The following is a 20452-nucleotide window of genomic DNA, read 5'->3' as shown; positions in this document are numbered from 1 at the left end:
TTTTTGGTAAGGAAGCTATTCGGTAGATAAATTATATTTCTACTAAAAAATTAATTTCGCAGCACCCGGGCTTTTCCTAGAATAGCCACTATACCAGGAGATAGCTAAAAGTAGAAGGTTCTGAAATACCATAAACTTACGTTTTTATAAGTCTTACATTCATGATCATATTTTTTAACATTTTAAACAGATCCATTGGAAACTTTAGATCGTGGGATTACGAATTGAACATAGTCATTCGGATTCGCTCTATAAATACTTTTCCGATGATTTGAGTTCAAGCAAGGAAAGGCTTGCAACAGTACCGGCCGCAAACGGCATGAAGAGAAGAAGAGGGTTAGGTACACTATATGCGCCTCTGCAACATACACTAGATCGAGAAGTTCTATTAATTCTAATAAAGGGTTGCTGTATTCCGAAGACATCGAAACATTTTATCCGCGTGTGGTTCTTTATGAGATTAAACTTGGTATAAACTAGAATTGAACGATTATCATAATTACAATCACTCAACAGTAACGTAATTCAGTAACCTAGCCACAGAAGACATTCATGTTCTTACAAACAAGTTTATACTTGTGTAAATAATTGAACGAATATCCATTAAAACAGTAGCGAATCGATGCCATATCAGCATATCTCTACTAACTTAGTGGTTGTTTTTTTATTCTTTTTGGGATCAGCTATCAATTCAATCAAGTTCATTAACACACCTGGCAGTGATCTACTAATCACTTTCAAATAAACTGTTATTTTTTACATAACTTTAACGCTCGAGATTGACGTTTTGCTTTTCTCAATAGAAAGGTATTGCAATTGCTCTGAAAACCGTGTGTGTGTACGCGAACACAATCTCACCAACTTTTCTCAGGATGGCTGAACCGATTTTCACAAACTTAGTCCCAAATGAAAGGTGCAACGTTCCCATAGACTGCTATTGAATTTCTGACGGATCCGACTTCCTGTTCCGGAATTACAGGGTGATGAGTACGAACACGCAGAAAATGTCGATTTTAATAAATTCTGCAATGAATGTATAAAGGTGAAAATTTTTCCAAAATATGACCACAACTGCTTCGATTTGTAGTATTAGGTCACTAACATCCATTCAAAGTCTATTTGGGCACATTGGCCACCATCATCGGTTTCGGAAGCCCCGGCGGAAGTATCTAAATTCAGAATAACAGTCACATCGGTTTCTCAGAGATGGCTAGACCGATTCAACTAAACTTGGTCTCAAATGAAAGGTATTGCGTCCACGTAAATGACTATTTAATTTCATCCCGATCCGACTTCCGGTTCCGGAATGACAGGTTGTGGCGTGCGATCACATAGCAAATTGCGGTTCAAACCGATACTCCGATGAAAGCAAAAAAGTTAAAAATTCGGTAAAATGTCTCTCAAACAACTTCAATTTGCTGTTCTAGGTTACCGACGGCCAACTAAACTTTCGTTGACTACATTGACCACCATAGACGGTTCCGGAAGTGCCCGGAAAAAGCGGCCATCTTTCAAAACTAGCAAATTCATATCAGTTTCTCGGAAATGGTTGGGCCGATTTTCACAAACTTAGTACCAAATGATAACTATATTATCCCCACAGATGTCTATAAAATTTCGCACGGATCGCTATGGTTCCGGAAATATAGACTGAACCATCCGGTCACATATGCAATTCCCATATAAGCCAGAACTCAAAAAAAATTTCAAAGGGGGGACCCCATGAAATTTCAGAAATCGAATTCGTATTTTTGATGCCAAATGCGTGAAACGTCGAGATTTTATGTTATCTCGAAAAATTTTTTTATAAAAATCGACTTTGGGACTTTGCCGATTTCGCACCTTTTTTCAGTTCAATATTACCGTGGCTGTTTTTTCTTTTTCAAAATTTTAGAACTCGAATAATGATTTATTTTCCTGTATATAGTTGTCATGTGATGTATAATAATAAAATGTAATATATGCATTTGAAAGCTTTTAATGAACATAAACAACGCACACATTCTCGTTATTCATGATTGAGAAAGGCACAATTGCACCGCTAGGTGGATTAAAACAGGTTTTTCTGTTATACCTAACTAAAAACTAGCCTCAGTAGGGACGTTGCGATATTTTCGATACTAGTACGGAATCGATACTTCTGTTTTCGATACTCGATTTTTTGGTATCGATACTTCAAGTACGATACTTTACTGATATCGATACAATCTTTACGATATCGAAAAGAATCGAAGGAACCAGTAGTTGGAAGTATTCGATTCGGAATTGTGAACGATTTTGAAATGATTTCCGTGTGAAATGTAATTACCTATTCAGGCTGAACCGTTGCGGAATCGGTTGTTGTATTTGAGTTGCTAAATAACTGGAGCACCGATCGCGTTTGATAAAAAAAATCGATTCCGAATATTGCCCATTATTTGACAGTCCATGAGACTTTCTGATCAGCCAACTATTTATTGTCTATCTTTTCTGACATTCGACGTCTGACGGAATCGTCGACGGATCAGACCAATAAAAAATATTTGTCGAAAGATTTTTTTCTTTTTGCAGGAGCAGAGTAAAACGTCGTTGGTAAAACGTTGACTGACAAAACCCACTGCTGAATTGCCAAACAACGGTTTGTAGATTACCTAATTCAGGAAAAGCTACTGTAAATGTTTGGAATCGAATGGCGATACTTTCAAGTATCGATACTACGACTACGATTATATCGAAAGTATCAGTACCTGCATTCGATACCAGTATCGATTCTAAGTATCGATGTATTTTAATATCGAAACGTCCCTAAGCCTCAGAATTTTTTTTGATGTAATCGATTATTTCAATTAATCGATTATTTCTTGGCATTAATCGATTACGATTAATGACGAGGAAAAAATAATCGATTAGCTACTAATCGATTAGTCGCAAAAATCGGACATCTAAATCCAACTCTACCGTCCAACGAATGACGAGAACTGATTCACACGCGTATCATTACATTAGCGATGTTTAACTTTGAGTCACCAGGGTGTGGATACATGTGGCATACAGGTAAAATTTTAATAAAGAAGCTTTTTAGAAGACGAACTTTTTGGTAGGTAGCTATAAGCTTTTTGGTTGGTGGAATATTTTTCTACTATTAATTAATATTAAAATCAATTTCTCGCCCCCAAGTCTGTGAACAAATATCACTCAGTATGACAAGTTAACTTTTTGGTAAGGAAGCTTTTTAGTAGATAAGCTTTTTGGTAGATTATATTTCTACTAAAAAATTAATTTCTCGGCACTAGGCCTTTACCTGGAATAAACAATGCACCAGGAGATAGCTAAAAGTATGGGCAATTGACTAAACAATATGTGGTTGTTAGTCATTTTGTGTTTCTTATGCAAAATTTAAAAATAGTTTATTTGCTCTATAATTATGACAACTCCAGTAGTTCCGATTCCCGCCACCAGGCTGTGAGCTTTATTTAGAAAGCGCTTTTAAGGTGGAAGTCTGTATTCAGTGAGCTTTTTAGTAGGGGAGCTTTTTGGTAGGTGAGCTTTTTGGTAGGTGAGCTTTTTGGTAGGTAAGTTCACAGAAGTGATATTTTTTTATATTTTGAGAGTGAGGTTAGCCTCGCATGAAAAAATAAGGGATCATCTTTTGGTTCAACTCCAACTCGTCGAATTTATCGAGTGCAGTTTGTCTTCAAATCCCTGTCAAAAAAAAAATGCGGACGAACATAGTCACTGACCATTGGTCAGGCGATTTAAAAAGTTTGACGTTTGACTCAACTCGCCTGTGCTAAATGCCCCTACACTAAGAATAATAGTATGGTAACAGTTACCATATGAGGACGTAAATTCGACTTTGCGGGTATAGTGATTATTAGCCGACTACAGCATTAGGTGACTTTAACTATAGTATATATATACATGCTCAAGTGTACTATACAGGTGATCTGTACGATAACAGTAATATTGAACACTCCATTGTAAGTATAACAAATAACCAATTTGCATACTAATATTTACCTGGAAATGTTTGTAAAAACAAAATCAGAAGGGTGCTTGAAATAACAATAAATATAGTCATTCTAAGCTGGGACTGTTTGTAATAACTAAAATATCGTGGTTTTTAACATTTGTTGACTGGTTATTTGAAAATGGACCATCTGGTTGAATTGAAAATGACGCAGCCTAAAATAACCAGAGAGCCGAAGGATTGGAGCGAATTTCGGAAAATTTATGAATTTAGTATCTTTCGACCATTTCCTTTTCATTATCTTGATATATTTTCTCTTAACTTAATGATACAATATTTGAATTGTTACCTGATCAATTGCATGTTGCCTATTTAATGAATGTGTATATGAGGGTCAGCGTTTTGTTCTGCCTTGTGAGTCGTAGGTTTTAGTCCACTATCACTCACTTCGAATAAAGCTAAATGGTCCATCCAACTACCAACTATTTATTACCGATCAAGTATTGGGGGTCCTCCAGTAAATCAGAAATTATGACTCTCAGCTTCATCTTTCTCGGCCATAACCCCAAATCCACAGAACATCTAAACAAAAAACATTTTGAAACATCCCGATTTCTCTATAAAAAGGATTCTGAAGTATTTACTTACCTGATGCAATTTTGATCCAATTAGTCCGTGAACAATCTAATATTAACCACACTGCGCACGTATGTCACGCTTGAATCTTTTCGCTGTAATGGCGGCGTCATGTAGAATAACGAAAATGAAAACCCAAATATTGACAAGATGCATAGTCAGTAGTACTACATCACGCAGCGAAATTTCAATCGGTTAAACCAACAAAATGGATTTTTGATTTGAATCGTCACTCTATTATTGATTCAAAACTTAGCGATTTTTAAATATACATTATTTTATTGTTGAACTAAAAATATTATTTTTATTTCAATCAAATTTGATTTTATGTTGGTCTTGCATAGTACCAAATCAGCGTGTATTGTGTATTTTTTGTGTGTATTCTATGCATGGTACATTTTTTTTCCTGATACATGTAAGTAAGAAAAGCAAATCAAAAGCATCACAATTCTTTTACTGAATGTAAAATTGCTATTTCCGCAGACTTACAACGGTCACAACATACAGGCCAGTTGGGGTGCTAGTGCTACAATTGTACTGACGTGAAGGATGATCTCTGCGTAAGTGTAAATATTAAAATAATTTATATTGACAGTAACATTATCTTTTTAACTTACAGAACAACCCTGAAATGTTGAAAGTTGTATGGCAACTGATTCTGTAAGTTTTAGAACGGTTTTATTATAAATAAAAATTAAACCCTTGCAAAAAATGTTTTATTTTCATTGGAAAGAAATCTAGAAAGAAACAAACATTTCAATAGTAATTGTTTACTATAATAATCGTTGTTTCAACAACAGAATATTGTTGAACTAATCGTGTTCACATCATTCGATCAATAACACAGTGCCGATCGTTTCAACAATTTTATTGTTGAATCAACCGATAATGCGATAAAACTCTAGAAACGTCAAAACCAGAATTTGTTGTAGAAATAACAATGTTATGGATTGAATCAAGAAAAGAATATTATTAGCCCTGAGACAATAATAATTATTATTGAATTTGAACCAGAATATTGTTATATCTACAATACATTTTTCTGCGTGATAGCATAGTGGGCTGAAAAACACTATATGCCAATGGTGTTTCCGACAAGAGTCACGTTCACATGAACAATGTATTTAGTTATTATAACATTTGCATCCCCATAACTCTTATATAATTTGTCTTCGTGACTTATTACAATATTGTAAAGAGAACAATCAAACGAAAAGTAATCAAGACATTAGTCACGTCAATAAAAATTGTCATCTCAAAACTAACATTGAAATAGTCTGAATCACCATATAAGGTGATTTATGCTATTCCATGGTTATTTTTGAGATGGTCAATATTGTTGCAGTAACTATATTCGAAACTCATTCATAAATACAGAAGCATAGCCAAGCAGTAATCATTTTTCCTAGTATTACAGACGATACAGAAGTTTAGTATAATCGATCTCATGGTCATTACTACTATTTTGCTAAATAGTTAAAGCAACCAGAAAAGTCGGGTCATAAATACCACACGGAAACGCTCACGATCGCATAGCAACTAAATTATTAGTCGTATTTCTGAAATCGATTAGTTAAAATTTGGTACAGCTAAACGATTGTTGATTTTTCTAAACTGTCATTTTTGTTTTTGCTTCAAAACAAATGTTGGCAGAAGCAACCAATTTTCTAGTTAAAAAATGATGCTGTCAGTCAGTCAACACTCAATTTCAATGCATAAACTTAGTTGGATCAACTAAAGTCATTCTTGATTCAAATAGGTTGTGAATTGAAATTAAAAATAGATTGAGCTGTTTTAACTATGTGAATGACACATTTAGCTAGATCAACTTAAGTCATTGCAGAAACAAAAAAATTGTTGCTTGAAATTCAAAGCAACTTTAGTTATTTCAACTGTGTAACTAATAAATTTAGCTGGTTCAACCAAAACCATTTACGATTTTAAAAGTTTGTGGATTGAACTTAAACCCAGTTTTAGTCGATTCAACTAAAATAATATCAACTGAACCAAACTGATTTTGGAATATTTCTCAAAAGAAACAAAGTCGAAAACATGGAATATTCAGATTTTATCATATTATTGTTAAATAATAAAAATATGTAAATAATTTCGTCAACACAGTCCAACAGATCACATTTTTAACAAATATACATATGGGACTGCGTTCATGCTGGAACAAATCTTGTACATCAAACGGTTATCAGTGATTGTTTCGATCTCATCGATGGCTAGTACCTATAGGTATAACAAAGCTGATAAACACTGGCGAAAATATCCGTACACTAAGCGAACCTTATGCCTGAGCGTGGTAACCGATTACGCTTAGTCCCTGAATGGTATACTAGCACCAGGCAATTAAAAAGAATCTTTGATGAAATCATTAGAGCATTTTAAAAGGCAAAACGATTTAGCATTAGTGTATTTCAAACACCCTCACTCGCAATTGTCAACATAACGTAAAAATGCAACGATTGAATTGTCTGAAACTTAAATTAAGAATACTTCTTAATTATTCAAAGGGCACAAATTATTCAAAAACTACCATACAGTAAGATCACAGATAAGATTACATACTGTGTAAAATTTTATATCGATTCCTCGGTTCCCTCTATTTGAAATCATCTACAATAAATGCTATCTACAATAAGTACAATATAAGCTACAATAAGTGATAAAATTTATTTTAAATTTTTCGCTGGCCTTGGCAACCGTTCTATCGGGGAATAAATTCACGGCCTCCTGCCATGTTTTCTTATTCATTTTCAACCGCCCTTTAACCAAACCATCCTGTCGAACACGCGCTTTGCCTTTACGGTTCTTAACAATACGATAACCACTTGCAGCCTGTTGCTCAGGTGTGAAATTTGGGCACGAAACAGGCGCAGGTTGGCTGACCAATTTCTATTCACTATACGTACCGGCGATATTAACGAATTTTCTGTTACCTTACTATATCAGCCGCATACTTTTCCGTGACAGGTGCCTCTGTTTTTTCATGATCATGATCGTAGATACTCCCATATGATGGACGAACCCATCCACGTTAAGAACAACTTTCATCTTGCAAATGCCACTTGTGCGCCAGATGATGAAACCGTTAATCCGAGACCATTCCTTGCTAAATCGATGACCTTCAAAGACCAGAGAATCATTTGCTGTGAATGAATTAGAATGAATACATTATTGGAGTTAAGAATTATCTTTAAACTTTGAGCTATTACCTTTCTGATTGTTCGTTATGCGGTACATCCGACTGCCATTACCTAGCCTTTGCCGTGCAAGATAGCGTTTGTCAGTTTCATGCAAATTTTCGCCACATGTCTCAACTTTGCCGTTACGAAAAACGGTCGCCGTCGCCCTCCACTTGTCATATTTTCTAAGACAGCGCCAAAATACGGCACCATCAACTCGTTTTAATGTAGAATACATTTAAGCTTTCAATATAGGGGTCCCGTTTCAAAATATCGGCTGCGGCACCGCGTCAGATTTTGAACGTTAATAACTTTTATCATACTTAACAGAATGATTTGATTTTTAGGCCAATTTGTTGAAAATATGTTCCTCTATGCTGTATTAAAATTTTAAGTATGTATAACATGCACTAATAACAAAAAATTGTGTTTTGAAAAATCTTTCGAAAACGACTCGGAAAAGTGAAAATTTTCAGCCCATCCCGCACAGAGCCGTCAAAATGGTGGACCAACCGAACAATAAAATAATGAAAAGTTTATATATAGGTCCACTACATGTTTGTTTTATGATTATTCGTATTTGGTTGCTTGACGAGAGCAGTTAGTGGGGGAAAGACGGCATACTCCTTTGGTTAGGCCATTAGAAGCCGGACGGAAAGGAAAGGCTCACGCACGGCACGAGAACGAGCGAGAAAGCGATAGTAGTGCATATTAGCGCGATTATATAAATATCTGTCGGTCGGTTTTTCTCATTCGTATTCGTTCAAGTACTAGCAAGCAGCCAGTCCACCGAAGTAAAGCAGTTGGCAATGACGACGGTCCGAAAAAGTGCCCCAGCTACTGGTGACTCATCGGAACTGTCGCCCTGCAAGAATTTCGCCCCAACTAAAGGGCAACTAATCTGTAGGCTATCGTTCCAGAGTCTATATAAGAAATACGATGTGTGGAACGAAAGAAAGAGAATTTAAATTATCCTCTCTCGCTCGTTTTCGTGCACTGCTTTTCCATTCCTTTCTGCTGCTAATACCATCATAACTTAAACGAATGTGCATGTTCCCCCACCATCTCATGGCCAGTGTTGCCACAATTGCATGTTGCTATTACACTTTGAATTATTTTATCGATCCTCTCTAGTATTGATAAAATATAGAACGTGCAAAGTACACTAGTCGCATGCTTTTATTCGAACTTTTTGGCAGCCTCCGTTGATTAACTGCATAAATCGATTTGTTTGTGCAGCTCCTTGCTAGTAGCAAACTAAATAGCCTTTATCAGCGCTAACAAATAACACAAAAGAATTTAAATTTGTGAAAATATTTTCCTTCCTTCTTTTCAAATCTGTAACATTCTTTGAAAATATTGTTTGAATGTTGTTATTGAAAAACTGAACATGCAAGTTTGCTAGCACTGGCCACTACATTGAAGGCGATGGAAAGACAGAATATTCGTTTTGGTTATGCTAGTATTGGTAGCCGAACGGAAAGGAAAGGCGCAGGAATGGAACGAAAACGAGCGAGAGAGCGATAGTAGTGCTTTCTCGTGTGTTTATATATGAATATTGGTCAGTCGGTTTTTCTCATCATTCGTATTCGTTCAAGCACTAGCAAGCAGCCAGTCCACCGAAGGAAAGCAGTTGGCAATGGCGATGGACGGAAACAGTGCCCCAGCTACTGGTGACTCATCGGAACTGTCGCCCTGCAAGAATTTCGCCCCAACTAAAGGGCAACTAATCTGTAGGCTATCGTTCCAGCGTCTGGTTCGTGAGATTGTACAGGACTGCAAAGTCGAGCTACGCTTACAAACCTCAGTCGTAATGATGCCCCGAGAAGCCAACGATGCCTACTGGTTCGAGAATGCAAAATAGTGCGCCTGGTTTGTTCGAGAATGCAAAATACTGCACCAAACGCATAACTTTCAGGCCAAATATATTAAACTGGCTCACCGTGTCGCGGGGAGTGCGTCTGAATTATGCTCCCGCAATAAAACAATAAACGGTTCTTTTCAGGACCAATTAATTGTGTTCTAATAAGAGTTAAACTGAAATATCCATTTGAGGTGTTTAACAATTTTCAGCAAGTAGGTTAGAAATACGATATGTGGATAGAAAGAGAATTTAAATTATCCTCGCTCGTTTTCGCGCACTGCTTTTCCATTCCTTTCTGCTGCTAATACATCATAAATTAAACGAATGTGCGTGTTCCCCACCATCCCATGGCCAGTGTTGCCACAATTGCATGTTGCTATTACACTTTGAATTTTTTTTTCGATTCTCTCTAGTGTTGATAAAATATAGAACGTGCAAAGTACACTAGTCGCGTGCTTTTATTCGAACTTTTTGGCAGCCTCCTTTGATTAACTGCATAAATCATTAGATTTAAATTAACGTCTCGAAGTGAAGTCACGATGCTCCGGTTATGTCACAGACATTACCCACCCATCTTTTTTTAGTTTAGTAGAGCGAATACGAATTACTATCGCTCTCTCGCTTGCTCGTTTTCGGGCCATGTTCCTTTTCATTCTTTCCTGCTATTAATACTAGCATAATCAAAACGAATGTGCGTCTTCCCACCATCCATTTAGTGAGCAGTGTTGCCAAACGCATTTTCAGTTTTTCATCAATAACATTTCAACAATATTTTCAAAGAATGCTGTAGATTCGAAAAAAAGAAAAATAGTTGGTGATGGAAAAGAATTCCCAATTAGAATTTTTAACCATAATTATAACGAATCATTTGAAAATTTCACATGCAAACGTAATTTCGTTGCATATCATTAGATTTGGATTAACGTCACAAGTGTAGTTACGACACTCCAGTTATGTCGCAGACATTACCCACCCATCTTTTAATGTAGAATATTTAGTCTAGAAATCAGAATGTTCCAATGGTCGTTTCAGGCAACTTCAACATAGATGTTTCCCTATCTTCTAGTTTTAGTTGAACAATATTTAATCTCGTTAAGAAATGCGCAACAGTACCACTACTTTAAAATAGCCCTAATTAATTCCCCTTAATCTTGAACCACTCTTTCTAGTTATCTCTAGTTAATAAGCTTGTAAAATGTTCCGCTTAGTTAATAATTATTTTTTCTACAATCTCCCTTCTAAAAATCATAAAGTGAATTACTATACAAAGAACACACAAATGACCCGTCCCCCAAATCTTACGAATATTATATTATACCCTCTTTTATATGTATAAGTTAGCTGTAGTTTTTTTTTTTAGTTTTATTATATAAAACAAAATAATATTGAAATGTGTATCCCCCTAGTTTTAAGAAATTCAAAATGTAAAACAATGAAAAAATGGCACCTTTAAGCTAACGCATACGTGCCTTATCAAATAAACAAATTGAAAAAAAAAAAAAACATAGATGTTTCAAAACAAGAGAATTTGAAATTTGTTTATTTTATGAATGAATGTTTCAAGCTTCGTTTGATCTCTGATCCATCACAAGCAACTACACTTGCAGGCACATGCATTGATCTTGTATTTGTCAAAAACGTCAATGCAGAAACCCGAAGATATATTTCGTACTTTTCATATCACAGACCAATACTTTTTTTAATTGATCCAGTGGTTTAATTTCAAATGTAAACAACGCTTGAAAAAATATAACCGGTTGACGACCTACACCTACACCAATCATGTCAGAATCACCTCCTGGACAACAGCTAAGCCCGGAAATAGTAAGAAGTCAGAAGCATCCAACGAAAATCGAAGCCAGCGCATCTCCCCACCAAGGCCAACAACGCCAACAAAAACGGTCCTTGTCAGGACCACCATCATTTTTGTAAAGAATAATTTGAAATATTCCTCGCCCAAATCACCTTTTGTCCGAAAATTCCAATGAATATCAACATATTTGAAGAACGTGTTCCTTATGTATTCTACATCTCTCCGGTTATGTCGCAGACATTACCCACCCATCTTTTTTATCTTTGCTGTACTGGTGACCCTCGTAAATTAGATACTCTCTACCCTTAACATTGGTAGTTATTTAATATTTTTTCTTAACTTGCTTTTGATCTGCAGGCATCATCATTTCAAGATTGTTTGTCAGCATCTGCCTCCTGATCATCATCGTCCTCAACATCCTCAATGATCATGTAATGCTGATCAACTTCATCTTCCGTTGAATTGTCTAGTTCATTCTCCTGTCCATCAACCACTTCTTCGTGATTGTGAATGGCATGATATTACTCTTGAAACTGGATACACGTAAACGTTAGCTGCACGTTTGTTATTATTGAACCGACTCTTTCAGTACGCCGATCCATCAATTTTTAGGTAAAGTTTACAATATTAAAAAGCCAAGTGAACCAAAGTTTCGCCTTTCTCCTTGGTGGAAACTATCTGTAGACTGTCAGCGCTTACTGCAACGGGTTCAGAGTCGTTCATATCTTCTTGTGCCATATCTTCCTCTCTGAACTGTTCACATGAAGCATCGACCGGATCTTAACATTATCTTTCAGATATTTTCGTGGATTGTTTGCTGCACTAAATGTGATAAAAATTATCACTAGGAAAAGAAATTATTTTTACAGGTGAATTCAAACTTACGGTCAACTGATGCATGTATTTTATTTTCTAAGGCTTGAGAATACTGAAATTTTCAGTTATCAAATCAAATAGCAGTAACAACAAAGCGAATGCAGAAAAGACTTTCTTCCTTATGCTCCGGAGCCAGGGATACCAGGTATATTTTCCAAATGTCTAACATTTTGTAAAAAATGTCTTCACCGACCAGGATTCTGAATCGGTTTTAGATTTTAAGCCTGAATTCTGCCTGAAATTAATCAGACATCTGAAAAAATGTCTTCAATATGAAACACGTCTTCACAACCTTTAAATGTTTTTAAAATGAAGACATAATAAGGTCTGTTCCAGTACCAGGAGAAACTGGAAGTACTCCGGAGAAAATCGTTCCTGTACTCTCTTCTTCTCTTTTTTCTTCTGGTAGCAAACCGGAGTGAAAAGGAGCAAAGATTTTTTGCTCCTACTTACTCTGGAGTGACTTCCGTGTACTGGAACAAACCTATAATATTCACATCTGACATCGCTGTGTGAAGCAGAGATGATGCTTATGTATATATAGAGATGCGCGAAGACTGAAGCCAAAATCTCCAATCGACCCAAAAAGGTTCCAAACGAGCAATGTACACGGAAAAATAAAATAACCCACAGAATAAGTTCTTTTAACTTAAATTTAGGTAGTTTTGAGTTTTGCGTCGCTTTCGCACTTATGAGTGTTATCAAAAACAAAGAGAGAGATTCGACTCAGTCCGGGTCTACCATGGAATAAGGTACTTTTGAGTTGTTTGAAGTATATTCAAAATTAGGTAGATTCAACTTAAATTTAAGTATATTTAACTCAAGGTTGAGTATAAAAAACCTCTCAATGAGTTGTGATTTTTGCCGTGGTTAAAGGGACACTACCTTCTATACGGTTTACCTAATTTTACCTTATTCCACGATATCCCGAGGTTGAGTCAAAAAAGCCCAACTTTTGGTAGTTTTTCGTATCCGTGTAAACAAATATAGCGGATTTAGGAAGTAACGCTTGGGTAGTATTGAATTTGAAATAAAAAGAAATGCATGCAATTTTATTTGTATACGAAAAGTGAAAGCTTTATCACAGAGAACAGACGTCCATCTTCAGCATTCAACTTGTATAAAATCTCTAACGGTTTCGAAGGTAGTTGGGATATCCAAACCAGGTGCGCTACTGTCGTCATGTTTTGTTGTGGCTGAGTTCGACAGAATTGACAGCGATTATCCCCAGTCAAACTAGTCCAGAACCGGCTCGGACTTCCAGCATGAAATCCAGCTCAAATACATGAACCGATAGAGTCGGAATCGGTTGTTTTCTTTGAGCAAGATTCCATTATGAATCCATTCAGGATTTCGAACCGGTTCCGGAATGGATTTGACTGATAGTTGGTATAGGTTGGTGTGGCGGCGCTAGTGTTTATCGTATATTAATTCAAATGTTTACACACGTTTTTTAAATATTTTTGTTCGATCATGGATGTCTGTTCTCTGTGGCTTTATATACATATATGCTAAATAACTTTCATGATGCAAATAAAATACAAGTAAATTTAAACACATTAAAAGTTACAAAGCCATTGAGGGCCCATATTATTGGCTCGAATCATAACTCGTCGAAATGTCATTTGACGATAGGTTCATCCGGAATGTTCATTTGTGTTTACATTTTACCAGCGTTGCCAATTTTATTTTGTTTCCACCGCCCAATGTAGCTACGCCACATCGCTTTTGCGCGTGCTGTCTGACTTCACTACCGCTTAGTCGGACTTAAACTAGAGATAGATCCTATGTTTGACTAAGCCGCGTGCAGATCACAGGTTCGCTTGCTTTCGATGGCAGGTAACAGGTAGCCAACATAAGGACGTTCCCTAATAAAAAAAAATTATACACGAACTTTAACCCATATAGTCCAACGATTCCACATATTGTATGGATGACACCCTGAACAGGTCGTTAGGCTCTTGGATCATTAGATATTTATTAGGGTTGTTTAGAAGCAAAATTTGAATTCAATTAACATAAACTATGTCCTAAGAACGAGAAGCACGTTAGCTTGCATCACATTAGAGAAAGTGTCATTTTTCCTTTTATTTACTGCTACGGCTGTTTGTTGATGACATTTCAAGCGATTCTGACGTTGTCAAACTGACCCCTATTGATCGGTGGAAAAACGATGTTGCCTATTGTCAATCTTAGAGCACTCTAGTTAGAGTGCGGCCAAGACGCGTTTAACGTATCCAAACGAGCAAAAATCTGACGTATTTCTATTATGAATACGTCAAATTTCATGTTCGTTTGGATACGTCATGGCCTCTTGGCCACACTCTAACTAGAGTGCTCTAGTCAATCTCTGTATGTAGAGATGTTAGTTAACTGGTTCAATTGGAACATTTGGCTTCAGTCTTCGCGCATCTCTATATAAGCATCATCTCTGGTTTTGACGACTCTCATCCAGTAAAGCTCAGCCGGAAATGAACCGGAATTTCGGCTGGTTCCAGTTCGTATTCCGGCTTCAGTGACACAACCGATTCTAACTAGAATCGGTTGTGTCACTGGAGCCGAAATGCGAACTGGAACCAGCCTGAATTCCGTTTTATTTCCGGCTGAGCTCAACTGGGTCAGTGTCGCCAGCAGAGATGTCAGATTTGCAGACGTGTCTGCAAATTCGCAGACTTTTAATTTTAGCTGCAGATTTTTTCGATGGCGCAGATATTTTTGAAATTTTTTTAATTTGGTTACAGATATTTTCCGTTTTTTTAGTTTGGTAGCAGATATTTTCAGATTTTTGAAAATAAAGGCCTTTGATTACACTAGTTTCAAATTACAGCTTTATCTACTTTAGGCATTTTTGGTACTTCCCAGGCTTTTCAAAATAATTTTTGCAAACATTTGAAAAAAAGTATCTGGCATGTCTGGTCGCCAGAAACCAAAAATCAAACGTGGGTATTCGCCGTGCCGTGCTCTCCCGAGGGGAAAAATCGGAAAAATTGTTATTCCCCCGTGCATACCAAGCATTTGGTTCTGGTTCACGGGCGATTCCGCCAGGCGAAATTGACTTTCATTCAAAACAAGAGGGCTTTGTTTGTTCAAAGGCGGAATTTGTGTGGTTGCAAAGTGATCGAATCGAAGGTTTCAATACCCGCTCACTGGTACGGTTACGAGCCGATTGTAAGAAAAGACTTAAGCATCATCACCAAGGATTTTTTTGCTTCTGGGTAAGTAAGTGTAAGCCTTCTCTAGCTATCGATTTCCTCAACTCCGTTCTGTTATTTCAGCCACAACCTTCCCACCAAAGAAACGAGACGAGTGCGCTTTGAAATGTGATGACTACAAGTCGCGCAATGACTATAAAGGTCAGGTAACAATTTTTTTCGACCGGGCAATCCTAACGGAAATATTGTTGAATGGCTATCTGGACCAGAGAACTGGCAGTGTCGGAAATGGTAGGGATTGTCGTGGAAACCTCTGTAGCCCTCGTGATGCTCGAGGTCGAATCATCGGATCGACACAGAAATCATGCTATATAGATTCAGTGAACACTCATGACTATGATCGACTGGGTAGTGGTAATAGAGGTGGCCAATGACACAGCAAATGAGCATTATGATGGCCGGGAACATTGATGCCTAGCGTTTGGATAATGACAAGGGTAAATACGATCGCGCCAAAAATTAAAAGCTCCGCATCCGACAGTCAGTCCATGAGATGTGGCGGTGTACGTTTACCAGATAGGTACAGCACTAATCTAGTTAGTTTCAATTCTCAATGGTATGTCGTATATAAAGTTAGAATGGTATTGGAAACGAAATTTACGATACTTGCAGTATTGTGAGGTTATTGAAGTTTATAAAACTGAAATGATTTAAATTTGCTTGCGTCTTGTAATGATGCTGTTAATTTCACCCGTATAGACTACATTAGAAATGCAGAGGCGTAACCTGAGTGGCAATTTGTCTACGGTTGGTTGAGAGTTGGATTCGCCGTTTTGTTTTCTAATGATTTTTATAAAGTGTAAAATATTTACTAAAGAGTATTCATATTTGTTATGGTGTATTTTTACTCCTCTTTAAGATACTAATTGTTTACATTTGCTATTTAGGCCCATTTGTCAGTTCACGATCGCAGAAAGTTTTATCTGGTATCGGTTTAGTAGTTAAGTTTCTTATAATGTACGGTACGGTCATGCGTTCCCTGACTTGCATTGCCGCGAGTTACCTTTAGAATTGGTGATATGTTGACTGGTCTGCCGAGCTGGTAGGTCTTTGGATTTTTTTTTGATATGCTTGTTGATGAGGTATGTGTATGGATGATGCAAGTAGCGTAGGTTAAGATGAACACCACTGGTCGAGGTGGTCTTCAATTCGTGGCATAAGGACGATCGCTTGGCACTAACACTGCAGTTTCCCGAACCTAATTAGAGCACTGTAATATAGGATATAACCCTAATGACAACGAACTAATTATTTCGAATCAACTAGTTAAAATATTTTGTCGAATCTTATGAAGGATACAAATTAAATTATTTTCCATGTTGTTTTGAACTTTCAATCCGGCTCACAAAATAACCCCTCGTCGTTGAAAAATTATTATAGGTATAGGTGAATATTCAATTACAAAATTATCTATTCACCTTTGTTTGGTAGTTATTACCAAATATAGTTGCCGGATTTATCTGTACGCTATGAATCAGATGAAATCTTCAAAGACACGGTTTGCATAACGGTGCAGTACCCGTGGTTTAAAATTGTTGAACATTTTAAAACAGGTCCAGGAACTCAAAACGTACGTCAAGATTGTGTTATTTGACAAACACATAGATTAATAGCTCCTTCACGGACTTGTGAGGTGTCACCCTATTGGAATGTGGTAGATAAAGGGGAAAATAGCCGGTTTCGCCAACCAGGGGTAATAAACATTTTTAACCCTTGTTTTAATATTAATTCTAATTGTGTACCCTCCGGTTAATCGAAAAAAAAACTCAACACCCGTAAAATATCAAACTATCTGGCAATGATAAATCCCCTGACAACGATAATCAAGTTATTAATTCAATATTTTACTGCTTGTGCGAAAGGTCTAAAAACCTTTAAGGCTATTGAAACATTGTGATTTTTGGTAAAATTACACAAAGAATAAATAACACGGAAACGATACTCACTACAATATCCACACTTCATTATTAGACAGTTATTTGGTGGTGTCTTGGTCTAGAGTTTTCCAGTTCTTTGGAGAGAAAGGCACTCAAGAACTGTCGCCCACGCATCCGGAATATTTTGATGATATGTTCTTAGACAGTCTACAAAATTGTGCTTCTTCAATGCACATATTTTTCTACATCCAAGTATCCTGCAATTACAGCAATAAGTAAATTCAATGACAAATATTCAGTAATCAAATTGAAAACAAACCTATAGCGCCAACTCAACCACCAGTTTCTAATTTCGATCAAATGAGTTTTGGAAAATTGTAAGATAAATAACAACTAAACTATTATTTGATTTCTTTGGTTTTCTGGGTAAAATAAACTCTTTTAAAATCCGAAATAGAAATTAGCAGCAGAGCGGATTTATTTTTTCGTGAATAAACAATCACCCCTACCTCTGAAATGCAGCTATTTAGATTAAACGAAACATTATTTTGAATCACTTAAATCTTTCATGTCTAATAAATTCAATTTAATACGGAGTAGCAGTTTTCACATTTTAAATTTCAAACGCAAATATTGTGAACTAGCTGAAGTGTCGTTCTCAACTAATAAATTAGCTGAATGCACATTGTAATTTTTGTTTTTCTTTATGCTGTCTTTAGTCTCAGACAACTGACAGCTATCAGAAACAACAATATTTTTCAACAAATCAGTAATAAAAATATCAACAAGGACGGTAGTTGTAACAGCCATTTTTAGTTAAATCAGCTAAAACGAAAATCAACAATTGCAATATAATAATTTTGTGATTGACGGGTTCTCCGTGCATAACTTTTTTCTCAGTGTAGGAACAAATGCAATTTGCGAATGCGATTTAAAGGCAATTTCAATACTTAGACAAATTTTCTGGCGGCTGAAATGAACTTGGTTGTTTTTTGCGTTTTTCAAACATGGCGGTTCATGTTTGGTTTAAGCTTGAAATTGTTTTTTGAACAATTGGTGAGCTTACTTGTAATTTGTTTGTCTAGTGCAATTCATTTAGCCAACGAATGTAGAAAATTGTGGAATCGTGTGTAAGTACAGTAGAACAAGATCTCTGACCTAAAGTCTTAATGAACGTCAGATTGTGAGTTTTGGTGTTCAATACCAATTTCACCTTTGATTCTTCCTATAAGTTGGTGGTGATTACCTAGTATACTGTTAAGTATATGTGAGTAGATAATGAATCCGAAAATAAGTATTTTTAATTTTCATATTAGGCAATTAAGGGCGATCAAATGGCGCGTTCCGTGGGCGATTTGGGGCGATTTAAGGGCGGGTTGGGCGGCAAAAAAATGAATGACGGCGGCAAATCGCCCAAATGTTGCATTTGAAATAGCCCCCTAATTGCCAGCAATTTGCTGGCAAATTGAAGGGCAATTAGCGCATCCGAGCTGGCAAATAGCCCCCCGTAAGCCAGCAACTTGCCCTTTTTGACTGGGATCTCGCCCTGAGCAGAACCAAAAATCGTCCCGCGCAAGTGAAACAGTAAGTAAGTAAAAATCAATCGGTGCCTATCGCACAAGCAGTCCATATAACAATAGCATATACACTGTACGATTTATGGCGTTTTCGCTTGAACCCGAAACTGAGTCAGGTTCTAACCCCAACCGCTGTTAGTTCATACATTTTGACAGCAGTTGGGGTTAGAAACTGACTCAGTTTCGCTTCAAGAAAAAACGACATTAATGATGAGTGTCGGTGCCCAGCAAAAAGCAACCCAGCTGCGATCAAACTGTGTTGCTGTTGATTTTTCGAAATGCCCCGTAAGACCAGCCATTCGGGAAGTGGAACAGTTATTAAAAGTGCAGATGGAACTCAATCTGGCTGAAGTGAAAACCCTACAAATGCACCACATTAAACATTGCGTGCTGATTTCGTTCAAGAACATTAACCAAGCTGAGTCATTCGCCTTGCGAAATAACATGCAGCACACCGCCGAATGCGGTAATGTTAAATATAGCATTCCCGTATACATCGAGAATGGCACTGTAGAAGTTCGTGTTTATGATTTGGCTACGCGTACCCCTGATAGCATGATTAAAAAATGCTTGCAAAAATACGGAGAAGTAGACTCCGTTACACACGATACATGGAGGAATTTTTTTCCGGGCATCTCTAACGGTGTTCGTGTGGTGAGAATGCGGGTGACCAAGCCAATTCAATCCTACATAACCGTAACAGTGTTAGGAAGTGACGATGCTCTCATTCATCAAACATCACTAGTCACGTACCCAGGGCAAATGCCTACGTGCCAGTCTGCACGAAGACGCTGTACCCCGGAAAACCTTGCGCAGAAAATGTTAAGGAAAACTCAACAAATCCAACTGAAATCAGCACATAACCAGAGACTAATTGAGACGGAGGACTCAAGGATTTCCCATGGTTCAAGTAGTACTAGCACGGTCCCCCGAAATGTCAAAGAAAGATCGGTACTCAGCACTCATTCCCTTACGTTATCATAGTATGCCTTTGATATAGGCAATCGTCTTCGCGTGACTATAGTAACATTAAACAATAATAAAGAGGCCAGGCAAGTAAAAATTTTCTGCACCAAATGCTTCACATATTGTCAGGATCAAATACAGAAGAATATTAATTTTGAACTTCATTTTAACCGACGAAGCGGTGTTTCTTCATTAGTGAAAAATTTTACACGGAGAATGCAGTATCGATTTTATGCATGGGCGCTCTTAGCGATGGCCAGAGACCCCGCACTAAGGACGACACTATTCATACTGAAACTTGTAATCGCTGGCCAAAACTTCCGCAATTAAGCTGTGCCGGAAGCAGAACAAAAAGCTTTCAAACTGACCATTAAATCTTCACTCGAAAGCCACTTACGGATTTGGCCAGATGACAGCAAAAGAGATTATAACTACTAGAGGGAGCAAAGCGCTACTGTCTCAATGTATTCACGGACTGAAACATGGGGTCT

The 20452-nt window shown here is 37.0% G+C and overlaps 1 long non-coding RNA gene across 1 annotated transcript; it reads right to left on the bottom strand.

Annotated features, from left to right (window-relative positions):
• Window positions 1-16615: 16615 nt before the first annotated feature.
• LOC131683069 (uncharacterized) lies at window positions 16616-18284 on the bottom strand. Its single transcript, XR_009304344.1, has 3 exons — window positions 17928-18284; window positions 17738-17764; window positions 16616-17675 (listed from the first exon to the last, which is right to left on the bottom strand). It is a non-coding gene; the product is annotated as an uncharacterized LOC131683069 (long non-coding RNA).
• Between the last annotated feature and the right edge of the window lie 2168 nt (window positions 18285-20452).

This window comes from Topomyia yanbarensis, chromosome 2 (genome assembly GCF_030247195.1).
Source record: "Topomyia yanbarensis strain Yona2022 chromosome 2, ASM3024719v1, whole genome shotgun sequence".
NCBI classification, from domain to species: Eukaryota; Metazoa; Arthropoda; class Insecta; order Diptera; family Culicidae; genus Topomyia; species Topomyia yanbarensis.
This window is presented reverse-complemented; position numbering and strand designations above follow the sequence as displayed.